The sequence below is a fragment of the Somniosus microcephalus genome, chromosome 20 (genome assembly GCF_052327205.1).
Source record: "Somniosus microcephalus isolate GS21.2 chromosome 20, FLI_Smic_1.0, whole genome shotgun sequence".
Taxonomy (NCBI): Eukaryota; Metazoa; Chordata; class Chondrichthyes; order Squaliformes; family Somniosidae; genus Somniosus; species Somniosus microcephalus.
Genome location: NC_141006.1, coordinates 3,521,129 through 3,534,581, shown reverse-complemented (window position 1 = coordinate 3,534,581; position 13,453 = coordinate 3,521,129). Strand labels below are relative to the sequence as shown.

General features: G+C 48.8%; 1 protein-coding gene across 1 annotated transcript in view; it reads left to right on the top strand.

Moving 5' to 3' along the window:
• trit1 (tRNA isopentenyltransferase 1) overlaps nucleotides 1–13,453 on the top strand; it is a 753,539-nt gene that overhangs the window by 537,484 nt on the left and 202,602 nt on the right. The window lies entirely within an intron of this gene.

Here is a 13,453-nt window from a genome sequence, read left to right as displayed (position 1 = left end):
CCTCAGCTATGAAGAGAGGCTGGACAGGCTGGGGTTGTTTTCCTTGGAGCAAAGAAGGCTGAGGGGGGACCTGATTGAGGTGTACAAAATGATGAGGGGCATAGATAGGGTAGACAAAGAGGAACTTTTCCCCTTAGTAGGGGGGTCAATAACAAGGGGGCATAGATTCAGGGTAAGGGGCAGGAGATTTAGAGGGGATTTGAGGAGGAACTTTTTCACCCAGAGGGTGGTTGGAATGTGGAACTCAATGCCTGAAAGGGTGGTAGAGGCAGGAACCCTCACAACATTCAAGAAGCATTTGGATGAGCACTTGAAATGCCATTGCATACAAGGCTATGGACCAAATGCTGGAAAATGGGATTAGACTGGACAGGGATGGATGGGCGGCGCAGACACGATGGGCCGAAGGGCCTCTTTCTGTGCTGTAAAACTCTATGACTCTATGACAGGACCAGACAGACAGGCCTGTTACAGACCCAGGACCAATCACACAGGCTTTCTAAAGAGACAGCACCTGTCACACAGGTATTTTTAGAGACAGCACCTGTCACACAGGTATTTTTAGAGACAGCACCTGTCACACAGGTATTTTAAAGAGACAGCACCTGTCACACAGGTGTTTTTAGAGACAGCACCTGTCACACAGGTGTTTTTAGAGACAGCACCTGTCACACAGGTATTTTTAGAGACAGCACCAGTCACACAGGTATTTTTAGAGACAGCACCAGTCACACAGGTATTTTTAGAGACAGCACCTGTCACACAGGTATTTTTAGAGACAGCACCTGTCACACAGGTAGTTTTAGAGGCAGCACCTGTCACACAGGTATTTTAAGGGGAGCAAACGCTGAAAACAAAATGGCCCAGAAATTCCTCTTGGGTGGTTTCGGATCTGAAATTAGGATTGGAAATTCTGTGCCTTCATATCTGTCCTTGCAGATAATTCGCCCAGTAATGTGCATTCACAGATTCTAATATTGTACTGACTATGACCCCTTAGATCCTGCTTATTTTGCAGATATTTAGTTTTAATATGTGTAAGTGTCCTTAAAATTGAGAAATGTTTAATAAATTTATTAGACTGAGTAGTGTTTTACCCATATATCCTGCCTCTGTCTACAGATAGTAATCCCTAACACTCTCGACTTGTGCCTTGTAGGTGTTGGAGATGCTTTGGGGTGTCAGGAGATGTTTCGCACTGCAAAATCCCCAGCCTCTGGCCTGCTGTAGTAGCCACAGTATTAATGTGGCTGGTCCAGTTGAGTTTCTGAGCAATGGCGACCACTAGGATTTTGTTGATGGAGGATTCGGTGATGGAAATGCCGTGGACTGTCAGGTGGAAGAGGTTAGACTCCCTCTTGTTGGAGGTGGTCATAGTCTGCCACTTGTGTGGAGATAATTTACCATATTGAAAGCTGGGATGAGGGATTTCAGTTATGTGGAGAGACTAGAGAAGCAGGGATTGTTCTCCTTATAACAGAGAAGGTTAGGGGGATTGAATAGAAGTGTTTAAAATGGTGAGGGAGAGTAAGGCAAAACATAGAAACATAGATACATAGAAGACAGGAGCAGGAGTAGGCCATTCGGCCCCTCGAGCCTGCTCCGCCATTCAATGAGATCATGGCTGATCATCCAAACTCAGTACCCTGTCCCTGCCTTCTCCCCATATCCCTTGATCCCGTTACCCTTAAGAAATATAACTAACTCATTCTTGAATATATTTAATGAATTGTCCTCAACTGCCTTTTGTGGTAGAGAATTCCACAGGTTCACCACTCTCTGGGTGAAGAAATTCCTCCTCATCCCTGTCCTAAATGGCTTACCCCTTATCCTTAGACTGTGACCCCTGGTTCTGGACTCCCCCACCATCGGGAACATCCCTCCTGCATCTAGTCTGTCTAGTCCTGTTAGAATGTTATAAGTTTCAATGAGAGCCCCTCTCATTCTTCTAAACCCTAGCGAATATAAGCCTAATCGACCCAACCTCTCTTCATACGCCATTACTGCCATCCCAGGTATCAGTCTGGTGAATCTTCGCTGCACTCCCTCCATGGCAAGAACTTCCTTCCTCAGATAAGGCGACCAAAACTGCAGACAATACTCAAAGTGTGGTCTCACCAAGGCCCTGTACAACTGCAGCAAAACATCCTTGCTCCTGTACTCGAATCCTCTCGCTATGAAGGCCAACATACCATTTGCCTTCTTAACCGCCTGCTGCACCTGCATGCTTACCTTCAGCGACTGGTGCACAAGGACACCCAGGCCTAGTTGCACTTCCACTTCTCACAATCTATTGCCGTTCAGATAATAATCTGCCTTCCTATTTTTGCCACCAAAGTGGATAACCTCGCATTTATCCACATTATACTGCATCTGCCCAATCACCCAACCTGTCCAAATCATACTGGAGTTTCTCGGCATCCTCCTCACAGCAAACATGCCCACCCAGCTTTGTGTCGTCTGCAAACCTGGAGATATTACATCTAGTTCCCTCGTCTAGATCATTAATATATATTATGAATAGCTGGGGTCCTAGCACCGATCCCTGCGGCACCCCACTAGTCACTGCCTGCCACTTGGAACAAGACCCGTTTATTCCAACTCTTTGCTTCCTGTCTGCCAACCAGTTCTCTATCCAAGTCAATACCTTGCCCCCAATCCCATGTGCCTTAACTTTACACGCTAATCTCTTATGCAGGACCTTATCGAAGCTGATTCCATTGGCTGCCTTGTCATTACCAAAAGGACACAGATAAAAAATAATTTGTAAAAGAAACATAGAAACATAGCATGAGGTAATGCTGTCAGCTACAGATTCTGAACATGATATCGTGTTACCAAGATTCAAATGTTCTATTTTCAACTAAGGCGATGATATTGCACCGAGAAAACTACGGCTGTGGTTCTGGGAACAGTGACCGTGCTGAGAGGTTTAAGGAACATCACCTGGTATTTTGTGTTGACAGATGAATATCTGCTTTCGAACACCCCATGATTTTGTTATCTAACAAACAATGTTCTGTTTTCATGGGTCTGGGCAACAATCGCGTTCCTTCATCACATTCTCACTCCGTGTAGCCCATTTGTTGTAATTCTGCTGCTCAATGCTGTCACCATCAGACACATTTTAGTGTCCAGCAGAGCCCGCAGGAGACTTCGGGGTCCCAGCAGTGGGGAGAGTCCCAGAGACCCAGAGATGGAGAGCCACAGGAAATCCATCATTTTACTGTTTGTTATCTCAGGCAATTTCATCCTGTTGGTGTATTCTGTATGGAGGTGGATGTACTGGTTGTATATATACTGCTGTATATATACTGCTTTATGTAATAGAACTGGATTTGATGCTGCAGCTGCTGAGTTGTTGCACAAACACTGGGATTTATGCCGTGACCCAGACTAAGTTCAGAGAGCAGGATACAAAGCCCTGGTTAGGCCTCAACTGGAGTATAGTATTCAGTTCTGGGCACCCCACCTTAGGAAGGATATATTGGCCTTAGAGTGATTGGCGAGGTGATTTACTAGAATGGTACCAGGTTTGAGGGACTTCAGTTATGTGGAGAGAATGGATTACCTGGGATTGTTCTCCTTAGAGCAGGGAAGGTTGAGGGGAGATTTGATAGAAGTGTTCAAAATCATGAATGATTGTAATAGAGTGAATAAGGAGAAACTGTTCCCACTGGCAATAGGTTCGGTAAGGAGAGGACACAGATTTAAAGAAATCGGCGAAACACCCAGAGATGAGATGAGGAGAATTTTTGATGCAGCAAATTATTATGGTTCGGAATGCACTGCCTGAAATGGCGGTGGAAGCAGATTCAATAATAACCTTCAAATGGGATTCGGATAAATACTTGAAGGGGAGAAAATTGCAGGGCTATGGGAAAAGAGCCGGGGAGTGGGACTAATGGGAGAGCTCCACCAAAGAGCCGGCACAGGCACGTTGGGCTGAATGGCCTCCTGCTGGGCTGTAAGATTCTATGATTCCAAGTTATAGCTGGAGCAGGATTCTGATTGTCACAACACAGCCATCAGAATGGGTATATGGAGAGAGAGCCTGCGCTCAGGCAGTGAGCTGCAGCCAACCTCCAGACAGAAATAGAGAGAAAGATGTTGGATGGCCATGTTCCCAGGGTGGGTTAACTAATATATCCTGTAAGTTGGTTGCCCCACGATCTCATGCCATTATGCTCAATGTTGCGGGTTTTGCTGGGCTCGAAACATCTACTAACGAGGTATTAAATTGATTTCTATATACACAGGTGTATATGACACATATTCACTTTGAATTGACTTCTGATGAGAGGCGGGACCAATTATATTAGATTTCCTTGACATGTTGAGGAACTATAACCTGCTTGATTTAGTTCTCGCACCCGGGCACAATGGCCAGAATATGTAGGAATGATTCTATCCAAATAATCTCAATGTCTCCAGTTCTGACGAAGGGTTATTGACCTGAAACGTTAACTCTGTTTCTCTCTCCACAGATGCTGCCTGACCTGCTGAGTATTTCCAGCATTTTCTGTTTTTATTGCGATGTCCCCACCTGTACTTTATATATGTTAAAATGTATCAAATTACTCTCTCACCCGTGCCATATATCAATTCAATATTATGTTCAAAAAAAATTCACCTGCGCCAGTTCCTTTCTACAAAACTTCTTGTCCCTTATATGTCACTTTCTGTGCCAACATTTCTGTAATAAATTGCTCTGTCCAGAATTATAATGGCGACTCTCTATGTCACCACTTGGTGCCGCTGAATTACAAACTGAATTTAGAATTATAGAATCATAGAATGGTTACAGCACAGAAGGAGGCCATTCACTCCATCCAGCCTGTGCCTGCTCGCTGCAAAACACTTCAGCTAGTCCCACTCCACCGCCCTTTCACCGTAGCCCTGCAATCTTTTTTCCTTCAGGTACCTATCCAATTCCCTTTTGAAAGGCATGATTGAATCTGCCTCCACCACCCTTTCAGGCCGTGCATTCCAGATCATAACCACTCGCTGCGTAAAAAAATGTTTTGTTTCCTCATGTCGCCTTTGGACCTTCTGCCAATCACCTTAAATCTGTGCCCTCTGGTTCTCGACCCTTCCCGCAAATGGCATCAGCTTCTCTCTATCAACTCTGTCTAGACCCATAATGATTCTGAACACCTCTATCAAATCTCCTCTCAACCTTCTCTGCTCTCAGGAGAACAACCCCAGCTTCTCTAGCCTATCCACATAACTGAAGTCCGTCACACCTGGAACCACTCTTGTAAATCTCTCCAGCACCCTCTCTAGCACCTTCCTTCCTAAAATGTTGTGCCCAGAATCCTCCAGCTGAGGCCTAACCAGTGACGTATAAAGGTTCAGCATTACTTCCTTGCTGATGTACTCTATGCCTCTATTAATAAAGCCAAGGATCCCGTATGATTTTTAGCAGACATCTCAACTTGTCCCGCCACCTTCAAATATATACTCCCAGGCCTCTCTCTTCCTGCACTCGATTTTAAATTGTACCATTTAATTTATATTGCCTCTCCTCATTCTTCCTAACAAAATGGATCACTTCACACTTCCCTGTGTTAAATTACGTCTGCTACGTCTCTGCCCATTTCAGCACTCTGCATATGTCCTCATGAAGTCTGTTACTTTCCTTCTCATTGTTTACTACATTTCTGAGTTTCCTTTCATCTGCAGACTTTGAAATTATGCCCTGAATACCCAAGTCCAGGTCATTAATATCTATCAAAAATAGCAGTGGTCCTAATACCGACACCTGGGGAACACCACTGTATACTTCCCTCCAGTCTGAAAAATAACCGTTCACCACAATTTACAACTGACACACATGCAAAGCATCGTATTCATTCTATAAACACCAATTTTATATATAAACACCACATCCATATACACAATAACAAGCAAAATTGCATTCACATAGCGCATTTAATGTATTAAAACGTCCCAAGACGCTTTACAGTTTGGCTATTAGACAGAATTTGACATAATGAATATTTTGCTTTGATGACCAAAAGCTTGGTCAAAGTGGTAGATTTTAAGGAGCGTCTTAAAGGTGGAAAGAGATGCGGAGAGCTTTAAGGAGGTAATTCCAGAGTTTAGGGCTTGGCTCAAACACCGACGGTTTATATTTTTACACTGCCTTGTTTTCAGTTCTGAATAAATCCCAAGGTGTTGTACAAGGATAGCAAGGGTAAGAGGATAACCAGGGAAAGAGTAGGGCCCTAATGTGGCAATCTGTGTGCAGAGCCGGAAGATGTAGGTGAGCTTTTAAATGAATATTTTGCATCTGTGTTCACTATGGAGAAGGGTGATGTCGGCACAGAAATCAGGCAGGGGATTGTGATATACTTGAACAAAAAAGTATGGAGAGGGAGGAGGTATGTAGGGTTCTCAAAATTCCCGCATTCCCCCAAAATTATGGATCAAGGGACCCTGTTTGGACAAGTTATTAAAAACAGGGTACCCAAAATGGCTTCTGTAACCTCGTGACCAAAACCGACAGGATTTTAAAAGCAAGGCCCTGCAGACAGGCAGGCCCGGAGATGAAACTTAAAATGCAGGAATCTGTGAAAAGACTCTGGAGCCAGACAGCCAAAGTAAACACAGAATATGCATTCATTCGCCTTGAAACAGATCAAGCTAGAATGGGCCTAAAATCGAGGCAATTAGGTTTCTGCATATTTAATTGGTAACAGCTCACAGTAGCCATCAAGTCAGGATGGGGACAATTAAGTTTCATCTATGACAAACAACCAGGACATCGAGGCGATTAGACCCGGAGACAACCACTCCACAAGTCATTAAAGTAAATGGCTGTAATCATTTTAAACGAGCCCGCCAAAAGTTAGACAAAGGACTGACCTGATTTGGCGTGCAGATAAGGATTGAAGAATGGGTATAATTGTAGGCCCATCAGTGGTGATCGCTCTCTTATCTCTTGGCTCTTATCTCTTGCTTGTGGCCTTGGCCTGCTGCCTCTCGCTCTCGTGCCCTGGCCTCGTGGCGGGCTCTCTTCTCGCTCCCCGCGCTGCTCAACAACCAAGGACGCCCATTACACTGGGGCCAAATGCGGGAGGAGAACAAGACCCGAGTTCAAAACCACACAGGACACACAGGCCACAAACGGGCAGACACGACGAGATGAGATGAAGAAGAAGGTAAACCAGTAAAGGCAGAGAAGGGCAGAAGAAAGGCGCATTGGGGGACAAACGCCCAGTTATAAGCTGGTGTTTGGTGAATAAGTTGGCATTTACATGCATGGACAATAAAACCTTAGAGTCATAGCCCAGGTGAAGAATAAGCTGGCATTCAAAGAATGGGTAGCAGTGTCCATGACAAATAAACTGGCGTTCGAAGCATGGGTAGTAAAATCATCTAGACGGTAAAGACCGCCAACCGACCCCCGACTGCAACATTTCTGCTGACGACCGCCTGAGGAAGAAGGAGAAGAAGACCCATCGCGACTCGACAATGACGGTAGCTGAGGAAAAGGAGGGTGCTTCGCATAAACAACTTCAGCGCCGCGCCCTGAGACCACGTGGCGATGGGATACCCCAAAGGACAGCAAGAGCGTACATCAAAACCAACCCACGTAAAGCAACAGGTTTTGGATTGATGAGCATGAATTCCTGGCCCCTCATAGCTTAATCTAGTTAGGTATAGGGGGTGGAATAAGGATAAGGGGATTGTTAATGTAATTGTTTTCCTTCGATGTGCCATGTGTTCCCCATTCCCATATAAGTGTAATTGTTTATGCCTGTATTCATACCAGTAATTTTCATAAGATTGTTTTATTCTGCCTTTAATAAAATTTTGGTTTTCTTGCACCAAACCACTTGTCTACTCGATTTTCTGTATCGCCGCCTGTACCTAAGTCCGGTGTCTAGAACCCAGTGGTGTGGGAGTGATTCTAATCGCTCAAAGGCAGTCAGAGGTGAAGCTGACTGGGCGCACACCACCCCCCTACAGAAATGGCGACCACGGCAGGACTCCGGCAACAGGGGTGCGATACAGTAAACAATGGTTTGGATGAGCAAACCATGATGGAGGAAAGGATTTCTGATTATGTGTTTAGTAAGGTGAATGTCACAAAGAAGTGGATCACCACTCTGTTGAGGGCTGGGCATCCGGTAGATGCAGCAGACAAGTGGACAGAAGGGAGAGAACACAAGAAATCCCTAGAAAAGGCAGTCTGGCTGATGTGCTTCAAAAAGCAGGTCCAGCTTTTGGACAGGCTCATTGCAGCACAGGCAGCTGAGTTAAAGGAGTCAGCCCTGGAGATCCAGGGCAAGGCTCTAGCAGGAGAGAAGTTACTGGTAGCATTGCAGGCCCTGAATCAGGAGAGATTGCATTTAATGGGTGAACATAAGGCCAAGTTGGAATACCTACAGTGCCAGGTACCGAAGCCAAAGGTAATGAGCTGAGGTTGCAGGAAAAGAATGCCCGCATAGCAAGGCAAGTGAGAGAACAGGAGGAGAAAGTAAAAAAGGTAAAGGCAGCTTACAAGTTTGCGAGCAAACAGGGGTTTGAAGATGCAGATCATGGCCCCTGCAAGGAACAGATAGAAAATCTGAGCCTGGCCCTGAGGAAGGCAAAAGGCATGGTGTGCCTCATAAGCCCAAAGGCAGGCCAGGCCGATTTTATAGGGAACGAGGGGAGCACACTTCAAACATCACCGGTAGTGCCCAGGGACGACCCGGTTGAGGAACAGGAGCTCTCACGACCACCACCCGTAGCGCCAGGTTTCAGCGAGGTCTGGCAGCAAGGTGGGGTGGAGCCAGAGGTGGGAGCGGAGGTGGAGCAACCCCCGCTAGAGAGGCCGGAGCCAGGACCAATGTGCCCAGCCCGGCACCGGAGGTTCGGTCCACCCGTTAATGGCGACGATGAGGGACCCCTCCAAAACCAGTTCGTATTACCCTATAGCACCCAACAGCTTAGGGCTATGGTGAGCCATATCCCGAGGCTCTCCGAAAAGGGCGACCCCTCGATCCACTTCAGGGAAGTAGAGCAGGCAGCCAGCGTCAACGACTGCGATGGCGCTGAGCAGGCCAAAATGCTGCTATTCTCCCTGGAGAGTAGGCTCCTCCAATCCCTCTCTGACGAGTGTAAGGGGCAGTGCAGGTATGAGGAGCTCAGGGATGGAGTTCTGTAGGCCATGGGGATGAATGTGGGAAGTCCTTTCTCCCATGTGGAGAAGACGGTGCAGTGCGCAGGGGAAACCCTGCAGGCTTTCGTGGACAGGTTATGGCCGGTGTACCGGAGTGCCTGTCCGGGGGCACCTAACCGGGCATTCCTGAACGGGGATGCACTGTCCCATTGGCTCCGCTGCCTGGTGGCAAACAGCTTGCCACAGGTCCGGGCCAAGGCGGAAGTCTGGTTCGACCCCAAGAATCCCCTGACCACCGAACTTATGGTGATCAGACAGTTGACCCTAGCCTATAAGAACGGTAGGGGAACCGATGCACACCCACCTAAGGGGAAGGAGCATGAGGTAAAACCCAGACAGGGTAGGAAAGAGTGGCATCAGGAAGGGAATAACACCCCCAACACAAAGACGAATTATTACGGGTGTGGGAAGTATGGTCACTGGCGGTAGGGGTGCAAAAACCCTTGGAAAGACAACAAGGGTGTGGTGGTACCATTGGTTGTCCCTTACATTGAGGCACATAATTCCCTTTAACTTACTTATGTATGTATAACTTACCTGTTGGGGCCGTTGCCCCTTTAACTTACCTGTTCGGCCATTGCCCCTTTAAGAGGCGACCTAACGCGCTGATGTCACGCATCATATGACGCACGTGCGCCGGCCGCCGGCCCGACTCCGTCTTCCATGATGGCCGCCGGCACAGCCTGGCCTACCGCGACTTCGGCCGCATCGGCCAGCCGACGGGAGCGACGCAATCTTCCACCCCCGCGGCAAGCACCGGCATAGCCTGGCCTCGCGACCTCGGCCTCAACGGCCAGCCTCCGTACCGGGAGACGCGCTGACGCAATGACGCGGTCACGTGATGCCCCAAGCGCGGGCAAACACGACGACGCGATCACGTGACGCCCAAGGTGCGGGAACACACAGCAGAGCATGATGAAGTCATCACGCTCCCCACAGGACTGCAAACTCAGTCCTCGTGGAGCCCCCGCTGGGACAAGACCTACACCACGGTGCTCCTACAGTCAGCCATCTTACCTGCTGTAATTAGCCTGTTCCTGTAAATAAACAACTTATTTATAGTTCGCCGAAGTCAAACTCTCTTATTTAGTGGTGATCTAACCGAACCGCTACATTGGTGACCCCATGACGTGAGTACGGGAGCTCATCAATTCCAACGCTACAATTGGTGAACCCATATCCGTGAACGATTTTCACGGTAGTAACGCGCACCTGAACCTCGTCTTCACTCAAGACGACCAACGCACAACCGACGAACAACCATGGAACAGCAACCGCCTAACACCGATTCCACCAAAAGCGACCCCATCTTTGCGTACGTATTCGCAATGGAAGCGCAGCTTGGAGGTGAGCCCGTTTTTCACGAACGATGTCACAGAGGTAGAGCACGACCAACGGTAACCGTCATCCACCAGCGCTACAATTGGTGGGTTTGTGAACGTCTTTCACAAACGAAGCACGCTATGGAAGCATCAGCCGTTCTGCTGTCGCTACCGCGATCCAGGGAGCCACGGTCTCCCTCGTGCTTTATGCAGGTAGAAGCCCTGTTCACCGAGAACATCGATGTGGCACAGACCATGCACGTGCTCACGGTCTCCGTATTTGACTCTTCTACCACCACACGGATCGTCCGCCTCTACATCCAAAGCAACAGCAAGTATACATCTCTCCAAGCGCGGGGTACAGCATGTTCGGGCCCACAAGATCGGAGCACGACCCGCGGGGATACCACGAGGACTCACCCCCGCAAAACACGAGGACGCACTCCTCGCCCACGAGAACCCAACCCTCGTGAACACCGATGACTCCTTCCCTGCCGACTACGTACCAGCCCTTCAGCCTGCTGGTTGTGTTACCTACTACACGATTCGGCGTGAACAAAAGATGTGCCGCCCTCCCGGCTGTTTTCTCCTAAATCTACAACTGTTGCAAGTGTTGCCGCACTCCAGGCAGAGTTAACCCCTCCTGAAAGCAACAACAACCTGGACCGTTGCCGCCCTTTCTCCAGTTTTCCCTTTAACAAACGCAAACGTCTACTGAAGCTGCACACATCGAGGACGGGTCCAACGGGCATCCTGCGGCCACGATCAGCCACGTGAAAGCTGCTAGCCTCACCGATCACAGATCAACACAGCAACTCTTCACCCTCCGTTGCGTTCACGTCGTAGCACTATGGCACGCACCGTTCCGTGCGTTCCAGCCTCCCGAAGGTTTCGCTAACCAGCCAATGGAGACATCGCCCGCGTCCGCCCAATCTGCCCGTCACTCTGACAAGGCCTGCTGTTTCGCACGTCTCCACGGTCCTTCGCCTGACGGATACGTTTTATTCGCCACGACGCGCGTAAGGATCTGCTCACGAGCAGCATCTTCATACCTCGCCTACCAAGCCGAGACAGCACGACCACCAGCTCATCAGACCATCTCATCCTTGGACTTTCGTTAAAGCGAATTCTGGGGGGGCCTGTGTGGTGGTACCATTGGTTGTCCCTTACATTGAGACACATAATTCCCTTTAACTTACTTATGTATGTATAACTTACCTGTTGGGGCCGTTGCCCCTTTAACATACCTGTTCGGCCGTTGCCCCTTTAAGAGGCGACCTAACGCACTGACGTCACGCATCATGTGATACACGCGCGCCGGCCGCCGGCCCGATTCCGTCTTCCAAGACGGCCGGCGGCACAGCCCGGCCTACCGCGACTTCAGCCGCATCGGCCAGCCGATGGGAGCGACGCGATCTTCCGCCCCCGCGGCAAGCACCGGCATAGCCCGGCCTCGCGACCTCGGTCTCAATGGCCAGCCTCCGTACCGGGAGACGCGCTGATGCAACGACGTGGTCACGTGACGCCCCAAGCGCGGGCAAACGCGACGACGCGATCACGTGACGCCCAAGGCGCGGGAACACACAGCAGAGCATGATGACGTCATCATGCTCCCCACAGGACTGTGAACTCAGTCCTCGTGGAGTCCCCGCTGGGACAAGACCTACACCACGGTGCTCCTACAGTCAGCCATCTTACCTGCTGTAATTAGCCTGTTCCTGTAAACAAACAACTTATTTATAGTTCGTCGAAGTCAAACTCTCTTATTTAGTGGTGATCTAACCGAACCGCTACAAGGGAAAGAATTCCACAGACCCAGCCCAAAAGGCGGAGGCAGGAATCCCTCCTGCCATGGTCGAGTCATTTTTGGACACCATGAGGTCCTTATTGACTGGCCACGGGAGAGTAGCAGCCGTTACCGGTGCTCTGACCCCGTCAGCCCCATCCAACCCACAGCCCTGACTAGAGCCAGTGCAGCCTGTTTACCTGTGTTCCCTTTGGTACGATGAATGGAAAAGACCCCTCGTGGAGATGGAGGTAGAAAAGGTGAAGGGGACCTATCTGTTGGAAATGGGGGCATCATGCACCGTGGTCCATTCAGCTAACCCCACCACCGCGCCTCTATCTAACAGGGTCCCATACAGTCTGTTGGGATTCACAGGCAAAGAACAGGCCGGCTCGTTTTCCATCCCGCTCGCCATTCGTTTAGGACCACTTCGCTCTAAGTGGACCTGGGTCCTGATGAAATGGGAAGTGGAGGGTGGAAGAGGGTTCCTGGGAGCTGACTTTATTGTAGGCCATGGGATCCTGGTCAATTTAAGAAATCATTGCCTACGGGGGTGTAGGGGTTTTGCAAAATCCCCTATTTCCCTGAAGATTGAAAATATTGGTCCACATCGATGTAGACATAGAAATAGGGTGGGGGGACTGTGATATGCTCGAACATATTAACATCAAGAGGGAGGAGGTATTGGCGGTATTAGCAGGCCTGAAAATGGATAAATCCCCAGGCCCGGACGAAATGTATCCCAGGCTGCTGTGTGAGGCAAAGGAAGAGATTGCGGGGGCTCTAACACATATATTCAGGACCTCTCTGGCCACAGGGGATGTGCCAGAGGACTGGAGAACCACTAATGTAGTACCATTATTCAAGAAGGGAAGTAGGGAAAAACCGGGGAACTACAGGCCAGTGAGCCTAACATCAGTGGTAGGAAAATTATTGGAAAAATTCTGAGGGACAAAATTAGTCTCCACTTGGAGAGGCAAGGATTAATCGGGGATAGTCAACATGGCTTTGTCAAGGGAAGATCATGTCTGACTAATTTGATTGAATTTTTTGAGGGGGTGACTAGGTGTGTGGATGAGGGTAACGCAGTGGATGTGGTATACATGGATTTCAGTAAGGACTTCGATAAAGTCCCACACAGGAGACTGGTCAAGAAGGTAAGAGCCCATG